Source organism: Rhyacophila brunnea, unplaced genomic scaffold, assembly GCF_057557595.1.
Source record: "Rhyacophila brunnea isolate RB1 unplaced genomic scaffold, BYU_Rbru_1.0 scaffold_15, whole genome shotgun sequence".
Lineage (NCBI taxonomy): Eukaryota > Metazoa > Arthropoda > Insecta > Trichoptera > Rhyacophilidae > Rhyacophila > Rhyacophila brunnea.
Genome location: NW_028232806.1, coordinates 15,914,776 through 15,928,407, shown reverse-complemented (window position 1 = coordinate 15,928,407; position 13,632 = coordinate 15,914,776). Strand labels below are relative to the sequence as shown.

Sequence of the window (13,632 nt, the reverse complement as noted above, 5' to 3'; positions counted from 1 at the left end):
GGAAAAGAATAACAATACAAACAAACAATAGATTATCATAATTTTTACTCAAATTTATGGCATCTTAATTAAAATAATAATCACCTTTTTTTTCGTCGAGACCTTATAACTGATTATTGAGTCCCGGATGATGAAGCCATCCGACAGGTTTTCCATGGCTAGTCTAAACTACTCTCGGCATTCAGTGAATATGTCAGTGAAAAACCAGATGACTTCTTGATTTGGTTCATCCTCTTCAGGGAGATCTTAGGTGTGTTCTTCGGTCAGACCAAATACTACAAGTTTTTCCAAGTCGCTGTCTGAAATCTGCAGTTTTCTGATGATGCAGTAGTTAGTCAATATATATATATATATATTAATAGTACAAAATGCCATGAGGCCTAGTGGCAGTTGTGTAGGAAAACAATAATAGAGTAGTAGAAGCTGTGACATCCCTAGACAAAATGCCGCCCCATTTTTTATACAATATTATTTTAATATCCGTGCTCGTGTCATTTCTGGTCACCAAGGACGTCAGAGGGCAACGGAAGTAAATTAGACATTGCAAACCTGACAAAAATTAAAGTCCTGTTAAACCTTTTATGTTAATTAATACATTTTGTTTCCAACCAGTGAGCTGAATTTTTGAAAGGAAAGATATTTTCGTTATTAAGTACTCAGTTTAGATAGTTATTTCTATATATACCAAATGATTTTCCTCGGTTTGCCGCCCTTCAAGTAAGTGCCGCCACAAGCGACGCTCAATCTGCCTACCCCCACGGGACGTCACAGAGTAGAACTGAAACAATCAAACATCCAGGCTTTGAGAAAATCACATAAATATATTTTAACCTCGTCAGTAAATGAACCCGGAGTCCCCAGATGAAAAACCGGAGCATTACGTATTTGACTATGAGATCCGCCTCCAGTACCACATTTAAAATGCATTTTATAATTTATTATGTATATTTAATTCGATAATCTTCTGGCGATAGTAAAAAAAACTTTGATTCAAAAAGAAAAATACGGCAGAAAATAAAATCACAAAAACAAAATCACAGAATTAGTCATATAACAAGTCACAGTCATAGCGGAATTGGCAAGACATCAATTCACACAACAGCCTCCGGTGTGGCTGAAACTCCTCCAGGAAGGCATACATACAGCATGACTCCAAGGGCTTGAAATGGACCGGAGTGCACCGGAGCACCGTTCCGGTTCATAAAATCCCTAAAATTATCGCTCCGTTTGGTGGAAATATTAATTTGAGGATCTGAGCTAGATAATATCATATATTATAAAATACGAAATCCAACACACTTATTTTTTTTAAATACACATACAATTAGATAACTATGTTATATTTTCGTAAAATTATCGAGCGCTCCGGTTCGTAAAATTTTCTATTTTGAGCGCTGATGACTCCACGATGTGTTCCGTGATCTGAATCTTACAGCATTCGCAAAGTGGGTACTCTTTCAAGGTCCACTTTATGCATCACGCATTTAATCCTTGTCATTCTCCTGTATTTACCATCCAAATGTTAGAGGCATAAATACAAATTGGGAAGACAAGACATCTTATAAATTTGTTTACATGGTATGGCTGCTTCTTCAATTCGTTTTATTTGAAGGATTTTTCATGTTAAAATAAATAAACATGAGGTAGGTATTCAAGTTATGTTAAGTCGAGTAATAAGATTATTATTTTGTATCAGGTCTATTTTTGAAACGCCCTGTGAATTATAAGGTCCGAGGGTTTACAGAGACATGACACATTCCTTTGGTTTCCGCCCTTTGTTCACTCTGTATGAAATTCTGTCATAGTTTACGCTTCCAACGGCCCAAGGCTAATATGGGATACACACCCACTCATAGAAACTAGCAAAATTGCTACGGGGATATAACAGTGGCGTGCCGGCATGTAAACAACAACCGGTTCTCTACAAGGCGATGCTTTTTTGTTATTTACAGTGTGTCAAAGTGTGTCAAATTATTTCAATAATCATTCTCGCATTTCACACGAATATTATTTTAAGACAAACGGCAAGGAAAGACAATACAGGAAATGTACGAGGTAAGATTACATCAGTATCATTAATCCCAGGATTTTTTCGATAATAGAATTATTGTGGAAAAGGCAAATAATATCACTACATACGCAAGAAGAAAATCTTAATGAGAAACCTCAGAGGAAGCATGTGATGAGATGTGGAATTCGCGAGGAATTTACAAGTATGCTCAGCGCATATCACTCAACGTGCAGTCCATGTACTAGCTAACTATTGAAATGTTTGACTGCGTTATCTCGGAAAGTAGATCGACGGCATATATATGAATTTTTAAAAATATTTCTATCTGGTAACATATCGAAGAATCGATTAGTGAAAATTTCAAATGCCTAACGCTTTTGTGACTAATTGCAATGTTTAGCCTTTAAAACGTAATTTCCCACGTTTTCATAGTGGTGGCGATTCTTTATGGTTACACAAGTTTTATTGTTTATGGCAATAATATAAACAAGACAAATGTATGACATACATAACGATATTTTTGCGTTATGTTTTTGACAGCTGTGTGTTAAAGATTTAATGAAATAAAAATAAGTTAATGATAAATTTTACAGAAAACACGTGCTCAATTATTCGAATTTTAAATAATAAATATTATATCATAATTAAAAAAATATCAGGTGGCAGTGTTACCTGTCAACTTTCTTGTCGACGCGCTCAATACGTTTAATGTGTTCAATCATATATAGGGAGAGTGTGTGTGTGTTATTCTGTGTTGCGCTGCGTTACAGACAGATAAATCAAGACAAATGATATGTTGTGAGACGTCTTAACTAAAAATAGCAACACAAGCTATTATAAGTAGGCAGGTATATACAACCATTTAGGTTATAACATAATAGGTAACAATATTTGTAATATTATGTATGTAACTTCAAAAAATATCAATTTAACTTATTTAAGTTAATGAAGTACCTATGTGAATTACTATGAAATAAAATCTATCTATAATTTCAACCATTTTAATACAGGTATTTGTGCACCAGGGCATGTCTCATGTTCCTTGTATTACATATTGCAGTGCGATACTTTTATAAAGGCGCCACTGGAAGCTATAAAATATCTAATCTGACATTAATACTAAGCGGAAGTCTGGTGAATGAAGATTAAAAAATAAACAAAGAAAATCGCGATAGAATAATGAAACAAAATTTTATTCTTGCATAATATGTTTTTACACCGGAAAACGGTATGAGTCGATGTCGTTCGTAGATTTTTCAAACACAAAAAGCCAAATCCATAAACCAAAAATTATAAAGAGTTCTTTTGAAACAAAATTAATTGGTCATATATAATGAAGCGTCGTTTATTTATTGATACTCTGCACTGTGAATATTTTTATCAGTATTGCCATTAATATTAAATTTATATTTAAACAATAATAAAATATTACATTGTGTTGTTATTTAATTAAAATGCAGTCAACACTCACATTGATTGGGCTGTTGTAGTGCCGATGTTAAACCAGCAGGACTATTTTAACCTAGCACTTAACTCAAAAATCAATAAAAAGTGATTAATAGTTTATGTCACATTCCAAGAGTTAATTATCCCGGCCTATAAATTGTCGTGTTCGTGACATTTTTGAACTTGGGTTCGGATGGTTGCACCACCTGCTTAGGGTGAGATATCGGACGACGATTAGATTTTAAGATGAGGCGATTTTAAAAATGAGTACTAACATTTACAACACCAGAGTCACCGTGCAGCAAGTCAAGACACAATTGGCGTGTTACACGCTTGCTAGCTGTAAAATGTCATCGATAATGCGAAAATTCAACAATTTTGTAAAAGCCATGTACCTTTGTACAATGTAGAATATACAATGTAATATAAATAAACACCATATAAATTCTTACAAAGATATAGTGCATATTATTATATAAATTCAGTTCTCTATTTAGATTAAAAAAAAACGTCGAGGTGACATGATATAAAAATGTCAACTGCATTGCGCATGCGCAGCGACTATAAGTTAACTTGCAATTTAAATAACCGTCATGTATACAGAATTGACCCGAGAGACATCCGCGTTAATTTAAATCATGATAAATTACGGATAAGTGTTATCGTGTTAACTAGTCAGAATAGCCCTGCAGAGCTGTTAGAAGAGACTTTTTTTTAAAGATTCTGTTTTGGGTTCGGTTCCAGTGAAAAAAATCGTATAGAGTTCGGTTCCAGGTCTAAGATATCTGCTTAGTCATAATAAGTATACCATGGATATTTTATTTCAATTTTAAAATTCAAAAAGCATGCGCTATACCTACTTAAAAATATTCCTTCTAAATATTGTTATGAGGTGGAGAATACGAATATTCATGACAATTTGCATGTATTCAATTATAATAAAAATAACATTTATAACGTTTGTAATGTAGGTATAAGACGTGTTGATTTATATGAAAAAAAAATAATAACATACTATCCATATTGCTATAATACTATACTATGTAATATAATTTGGTGAAATGTACAGTTCCCCTTTCAATCATATTATAATAATAATGATTTTTTAAAGCTTCGTTTACATTCTTCATTCAGTATCAAAAAGGAATTTCTATATAATATTTACACATGTTAAATATTATACCTATATATGTAGGTATTATGCTAAATTAAAAATTATTGGTTTATCTCATTTGTGTAATATTATTGAAGGTGTAAGTACCTTCTCAAATTGGTTATAGTAAATCATTTTTAAACACAAAAATAACATTTAAATCATTAGCAAAGTTATCTAATTGTATGTGATTCTATAAAAATAAGTGTGTTAGATTTTTCATTATATTGCATATTTAGCTCAGACGGTCAAATTAATATTTCCACGAGACAGATCGATAATTTTAGGGATCTTATTAACCGGAACGGCGATTCGGTGCGCTCCGGTCCATATCAAGCCCTGATTACATACGATATGGGAAATTGTGACAAACTGAATTCTTTGAAAAAGATCAAAATGTCAAGGATTCTGTTTGATAATACATAGAAAGGATCCATTTTAAATGGTTTGTTCTTTTGAAAATAAACTAATATAATAAGTAATAAGCCCAAGTGCTATACTATTAAAAAAAACACACAATAGAATCTCCGGAACCCCGATAGTTTGCAAGGTTTCCGATTCCAAAATATTTAAGGGGTTCTCAAGCTTCTAAGGTTTTGTTCCGGTTCTATTTCCACCTCTGATTTCCCAATTAAATTTAGTCGCGAAATATTATTATACTTTGCACAATATAGCGGAACCTCTGAAATATTTTTAGCGTAGCAAATTAAACAATCTTGCCTCAAGGTCAAACACTAACCTTTCTATTTATACTTCTTAAAGTTTTCAAGAACATACATAATTACCGTCTTTGAATATGTTTTTAGAATGTACTAATAATAAACTTGTAGGTATACTTACTTAGATAGTTGCGGAGATGATCTTTCTTTCTCGGTAGCTTTAGAAAATGTCGAACAATTTAAAGTAAGTACATATTATAGTAATATTTCTTGAAGTTAAATTTCTTTGGTTTTTCATCAAATCTCCCAGTTGAGTGAATGCTTGTAAATTATGATACGAAGAATTTGAATGCAGTTGTTTAATGCTGCTAACATGCGTTTCAATTTGTAAATTCTAAATTTAAAATATGTCTTTATTTTTATGTGGCTGGATATACGGATTATGTAAATTCAAACGAAATCAAGCTTACGAATGAATCGAAATTGCCAATCAGGTTAAACAGTAAATAATTTATTAGTATTTAGTCTTTTATTGCTATTAAGAGTGTTAACTAATTATTTAATTCTAAGTAAAAAGCTAACACTATAAATAAATTCATGTTTGATACTATAAATATATTGGTGGATCCTTTTACTTGATTTGACGTTTTCATTGAAGTAATTGACAGCAGCTGTCATGTTTTATGTCACAAACTAATCGTAATAATGTAGTTTTCACACTTCATACGGAAATCAATATGTATCATAAAAGTGGCTATGCACTGTTAGTAGAATAATATAAACCAGGGTTTCCAAATGAAATTTAATCATGGAACCCTTTTATTAAAGTACAACCTCTCTAGACTGAAGTAACAAAAAGGAACGACGAAAAATCCCGACCACACAAACATGGACCCCTCAAAACTAACTAGCCCCGCACCACATTCGGTATCAATCGAGCATATCACGAGGCCCTACGTTTGGATGTAAAGCATACGTCTGGAAATGTTTCAGGAGCGGATACCCAAGACTGAGATCGACACACACTCAAGTGTGCTTTGACTGAATTTACTGAGAATTGAGAGAGAGTCCATGGGATAGAGAACTAACAAACAACAAATAATTCTACTTAATTAATATAAATAATACAAAAAAAACAAAGCTAAAACAACGCGAACATACAAAACTATGTGAAGAGATCTTCACACCCGCAATAAGACGCCGCATTTTTTTTAAACCTACGACACAATTTATGGACATGTTGGTCGGGTAACAAGTCCGAGCTTGGCAGCGAAACCACCATGGCCTGTGAACAGCTTTACTGATGTAGTGGTCAGGAATCAGTTTGGTTATCTCAAATATTGAATGCGCATTTCGTTTATGTGATAAACTTTAATGCATATTGAAAATAACATACTCTTTAGTTTATCCCATATTTTCCTACCAGTTCTTATTAATTTTGTGTTCCTCAAAATACACCAATTCAACTTTTTTTCTTTCAAATAAACAATATACACGATTTAAGAATTTGAAAGAATTGTGTAGGTATTCAATAAATAAAATAAAAAATTATATAATTTAAAAATATATTTTAGCAAGTAGGTACCTACGTGAGACTTTACTTTAGAGATTACCCGACGCCATTTAGAAATCAAGATTGCCTATTTATATTGTTAAATCAAAAATTGATTCAACATTTTAAAAAGACGATCGCCATATTATGTAACTATTGAAAATAACATATTCTTTAACACGTGTTTAAGTTTTTCCTATATTTTGCACACTTGAGTTCTGTACTGTTATACAACACTCATAAGTTTTGTGTTTCCTATATGTAGAGTTTTTTTTTTTTTGTTTAATTATTAATACTTTGGACGCGGAAGACGCACTCGGCGCGTGATGACCTTGGCGGCCGATTGATGTAATTAACGTGCATTTTAAAGGTGCTAATTAAAAAATCATTATCTACTCAGCAGGGAATGAATTAATAACCATGTCCTTGCTTTTTCGTACAAGTTGGTTGTTAGTAATTTTGAACAATCACAAACGCCCAGGCTTTCAGAAAAACACATAAATATTGTGTCCTCACCGGAATCGAACTCCGCCAGCGCCTAGTAATATAAGCGCCAATAGTACAAGAAATTTGACATGTCATGTGGCACTAATACATCTATATTACCACGTTTTTATTAGCTCGTATTCTTGTGTGTCCAGTACAAATTTTTTCTTGGTTGTCCAAGATTTGTATTGGACGATTGAAGATTTTAAACTAACTTCCCGACTAGCTAGACATTTTAAACTTTTAGAATATATCAGAACACGACGACAATGTATTCTTTTAATACTTTTAGCCATCTTTAAGCAGAATTGAATTCATTTTCAGTTAATTCTGTTTTGTATAGAAAGTTATTTTGGAAAAAAATCGTAAAAAGTTAAACACTGTTATTGATTGCTAAGGGGGTCCTAGCAACTAAATTATTAATATATACGTGCGTTACTATGGAAATAAATATGAAATGTCAAAATGACATTTCAGTATTCTATATTTTTATTCAGTATTTATCAAGTACAATTCAACATTGAATTGTCAAGTTTATATGATTCAACAGAAAATTTCAAAACGTGGTATATAAAAAGTTCTTTTTATCTTGTAATTATTGTGACAATTTTTTTGCAGGAATCAAAAATCGCAATGGATATAAAAACATCATTGACCCCGATATCCTATATGAAACTAATATATTTGGTCTAAGTACAACATGGCCAATAACAGATAATGTTTCTACTAAAAACTCAAAACCACCCAAAAAATCGTTCTTAATGCGGGGAAACAATAAATAGTCTACTTTGGGCAATTTACGCCGTGGTTTTAAATTCCTGTCATATCATATCGGCTTTATTAATTTTTAAAGTAAACGATAAAATAACTGACTTTGATTATGTGGTCGACATAATATTTTCAACTGTCTGTTTTTTTAGCATGTATGTGACAATATTTTGCAATTTTAAGAACAGTAAAAGACATTTACAGTTAATGAATTCATTTCAAAGAATTGACCAGCAACTGACGACTTTAGGAAAGTCTGTACAAAATGAGAAAATTTATAAGTGTGTGGTTTTTCAAGTAATTTGTACTGTATTATTTTGGGTGGCGTTTTTTCTGGTGTATGTTATTTTTACTTGTGATCCATACACGAAGAAATGCTTGGGGAAATGGTTTCACTTATATCAACCCACCAAAGTAATCTTAATTATTTTTTTGGAAGAAATCACTCTACTTAGAGCGATAAATTTCAGATTTAAACTTCTAAATGATATGCTTTCAGGTATACAAGAAAATACTGTATATGAAATAACGTCACGACATAAATACTTTGATTACTGTGGTGAGAGACTTGCACTATAAATTGTGTGACTTAACGGAAGATTTGAAAACAGTTATTTCAGTACAAACTGTAGTAAATATTCTACAATGCTTCGTGTTTGTATTTGTGGCTGTTTTTTCAGCATTTTTTGGTTACGCAAGAGATAATGAAAATATACGTACGTTTAATAGACCGATAGATCTATTCGTGCCGATGTTATTCATAATTGAATCATGTGTGAAAATCTATGCTTTGTGCAAATATAGCGTTGCTGTAAAATCAGAGGTAAAAATGTCATATAATATTAAGTTTAATACTACTATTATTTTAATACTTTAATTTAACTGTGTAAGAAATGTTCACCCTTTTAAGATTCTGGTATACCTACTTAAATAATTGTGTTTTTAATCTTCTGATGAATCAATTGCGTCAATTGCGTCATTTGTCGGATATTGAAAATTATAATACCATATACCTGGCTGAGTGTCCGAAATCACTTGGAAGAAGATAGAATGGCCGAAACCTTCAGGCCGATTTACAAAAGGCAGAAAAGCATTTAAACCGAAGGGTTTTTATTTATTGAGTCTTTTTGGAGACGATAATTTCGATGAATTAAAAACTATATAAATACTTAATTTGAAAATTCAATTAAAATAAAAAATACTTTAAAACCTGATAATGATCATCAGCGGTGGATTGGATAGAGGGAGAACTGGAAGAAATAGACAGGCCAACTATCAACAGGCCAGCTATAAACTATATTCCAAATATGATAATACAAAAATGCTAAATTTGTTTAAATTACAACGTCGGAAATTATGTTATGTTTTGAATGCAGTTTGAATCAGCGTGATGTCAGATATTATGATGTCGCATACTGTGACAATGGCTACGTATTTCCGCATCCTCTTAATGTATTTAGATATCTTTTAACGATAGGATCAAGTAAAGGACAATACAATTATTTTATAATATAATATACATACATAATTATTATTTATTTTTCAATATTTTTAGTCTAAACGAACCGGAGCAGTCTTGCATAAGATGTATTCTATTAACCCCGTTGATCAAGACTTGTGAGATGAGGTAAGAGACTATCTTATATTTTTCTACTGTAGATTCCATTTACAACCGGTATACCACGAGAGAGAGAGTGAAAAGGCAGCGTTGGACCTGACTTGGCCACATGCTGCGGATGTTTGAAGAGAACCTCAACCTGGCTTGCCTATTCTTCAAGCTATTCGGTTTCCGGCGTCCTGGAAGGCCGCTAAATACTATCTTTAATAGTAGGTATATACGGCTGCTGGGATGCTGGTATGACCTGGAACTATGCTAGAATACTAGTTAACGACAGTGATTCCTGGAGGCGCCGCGTGGTGTCCATATGTTCCAACTAAGGGGCAGATATGGCCGAAGAAGATAAGATCATAAGATCACATTATAAATGGAGAAATCAACAAACCGTTTTTTTAATAAATAAATTATGGAAAATTAGACTATGTAGTGAAGTTTTTATGAGTTGAAAATTAGGACATACCTGAAGCCTATGTCCCCATAGCCGGCTGGCCGGTGCAACTTGAGGCGACGGCCGGTGGCTGAGCATAACCATACCGACTGTGTTTAGGAAAAAGGGCGTAACCCTCGATTTTTCGAAAAGTACTTTTATTAGATATTAACAATGTATACAACTAAATACACATTCTATAAAAAGTAAGTAAGCCGAACATGCCGTATTATTGTCTAAATTCAGGTTTGAGTTGAGCTTTAATTAAGTTTTAATTTAAGGAAAAATGCATTTACCCTCAATTTTAATGATTTTTCTGAAATATCTTCTTTAATTATTATTAGATCGAAAATATATTGCACCACATCATCAATCATCAATCATCATGCACCCAATGTATGTGCCTGTTTAAAAAAAATATTAAACCAAAATCATTCAAAAAACGTTTTTTGCCCCTCCTGTACAATTTGTTCTGTGAGGGTTACGCCCTTTTTCCTTAACACGGTCGACGCAGTCTGTATAGAGTCTAAGATTGTGTACTCACTGGGTATGGGGAGAGATAACGCAAGGTAAAGCGGGGGTAATAAGTCGAGGTAAAGTACGCAATGATTCGACCATTCTGGTGATTAACCCAGTTGAAGGCCATTGCATCGAGTTGCACCAGCCGGCCGTCTAATGGGCGCGCAAACGAATGTGGATATAAGAAAAGAAAAAGAAACATCAATGAACAAAAATAACTATAATTGAGTTTCGTGGAATTGAAACTTTGAACTAGGTAGGTACTTATATAACATTTAGTATACAAATTTTATTTCAGATTACTCAGTTTTCACTGCAATTGCAACATAAAGTAGTGGAGATAAATGCGTGCGGGATGTTCGCCATTGATTATTCTCTCATGTATAACGTAAGAATACTTGAACAGTTTAATTTAAATTTAATTCCTGATTTACCAAAAGCGTTAAGCAGAATTTTATTATTCAATACTGAGTGTACACAAGAATTAAGAAATTTAGATTCATTATAATACAAGAACGCCGATAATAAAATTTGGCTAGCGCCGGACGTCAGTTACTATATTAAGTTAGTAGTTTTATTTACCTGAAATGATTATGAAACCGATTGTCTATCGATTGGCAGAATTTGAAATAATTGGAATGGATCATAGATTGACAGCTTAAAAGTTAGAGTAATAAACTGGAAAATGAAATTTGTGAAATTGAGTCCCACTCGATGAAACTTTTTTTCTAGAATATTTTTAAGTTTTCACTGATAAAAGGGACAAAGAAACAATCTTTCTCCTATTTTTTGTCCACAGCGATCAATACAGGCTTACTATACCTACTTAAATAAACCTTCATCGTGATCATATTGTGCACATCATTGGCGAAGACCCTTTACCAAGCGATTACCTTATCTTAGAAGTAAAAGTGGTAAAGACTCAATAGTAAACAATTATTCAAAGTTAATGTTTGTCAAGTAAATAAGTCAATTATGAGAGTTTATTAACCATAAAAATTTTATACTAGAAAAAATATTATTTATTCACGTGTTTATTTCAATATGGCAGTTATATCTATGTACTCCAATGCATAAAAATATCACGATTATTGAAGCCTACTCAATGCATTTAAACTCTATGCAAATACACCGATGACGTCATAAAAAATATTCAAAATAGTATGGTCGAACGGGGCGATTATCGTCGTGCTTACGGTATAGCTGAAAAGTAAAACTGTATGTAAATTATCGTATGGGAATGATAGTCTGATGGCGGTGCTATTTTTAAGGTGAACACTTTTGGGTTGAGACCCGAGTGTTTGATAATGAAATAGTAAATAGTAATATGATGTAGTTAGGTACTAACAAATTAAAATATTTTTTTTGTATGCCTATTTAAAATCGTTTTTGGAATTCATAAAATATACTAATTATAATTTATCATTATATACTATTTATAAAGTTAATAGATAATGATATTTACTAATTTTTAATTATGTACGATGAATATCACATGGTACATTCTTAAATCTTTTGAATTGTTCATTTAATAAAAATAATTTAATTAAAAATAAAGTGATAATCAATTATTGAGAAACAATTTTGGAGTTAATTTCTTATTTTTTCTTTATTTTTCAGATATTCAGTGCGGTCACCACGTATATTATAATTTTAATCCAATTTTCAATGGTTTCCGAACCAATTCGTTAAAATAAGACGCCATGAGAAAATGAGAATATAATAATCGGTAGGTTTTTGCTACAAGTATAGTACATTAAAGTGAAAAAGTCGACAGTGATGCAATTTTCTTTAGTGTTGTTGATCATTTAATTTTGTTTAAAATTATTGTGTATTACTTTGGTCTGTTTAACTGTATTTAATATTAAACATTTACCGGGATTGTAAAATATGATAATTTAGCTTTGAAAAACAAAATTTGATGAAAATAAAATAAATATCTTAAAAAAAAATAATTTATCTTATACTTTCTATTTTTTATAATATTATAATATATATTATATTAATGGACGACGGGTAGAAAATTTGGGCTGGCATCCAGATGGAAACCAACATTGGTTCGGCCCAGTTTCTATCCACACAGCCCTATCGCCTCAATTTCCCTTCGTGTATATTGATGAATGGCCTTTTGAATGGTTGGGTGTATTCAATCTTTGAGACATGGCAAGTTAAATGGAGTCGTCCTACTTTCAGATTTGAGACGATAGATCACAGTGCAAGCGAACAACGATGTAAGATCGTGTTTCACACGGTCCAACTTTTTATCTAGGAATTATGTAATAGGTTGTTTTTAAAAATACGTATTTTCTGTAATAAATTTAAAATTTTTACCATAGCTACCAAAGTACCGGGCAACTACATAGAATATTATTATATTTTGATTAAATTATTGTATAAATATAAACTGTTTATAATTTTATAATATAGTTACGTCATCGGCTACAGTTTGCTGAATCCTTTCATTGCTTTGTTATTAAGAAGCATAATTGAAATATTGACTTAATAAATAAATTAACTTGTCAACATAAACACAGTAAATTAATGTCATTATATAAATTGCCTGTGTCAAACTTCATAATAATATTATTACATTAGGTGTGTAGTTATTGACATATGATTATGTATAGAGAGGTTTTCTTACACGAATGTAGATAAGTTATAATAGAATAGTCAGTGTTCCTCAAAGTGGGTAATACCAGTACTGAGGGGGTGCTGAGGAAATCTAGGGAGGTGGTAGTAGCCTCTGGAAGATTGAGTTTTGGATCATATTCAGGAACAAACACAGAAGAATCTCTAAAATTAAAAGAAAAGTAGTAACAAACGAGGATTTGAAATTTAATTTAAACTAGTTACTAAAAGTTTTAGCCGCACAGGCATGTTTATTTATTCTGGATTATGGACTACAGTAAAAACATTTTAATTGCATTTACTTCATTATATTTAGTGGAAGTTGGCTTAGAGTGGTCAGAAATCTGTTAACTAAAAATAAAACC

At 31.9% G+C, this 13,632-nt stretch overlaps 1 pseudogene; it reads left to right on the top strand.

Moving 5' to 3' along the window:
- The first annotated feature begins 2,046 nt into the window (after positions 1-2,046).
- Positions 2,047-12,331, top strand: LOC147074949 (putative gustatory receptor 28b; annotated as a pseudogene).
- The last annotated feature ends 1,301 nt before the right edge of the window (positions 12,332-13,632 follow it).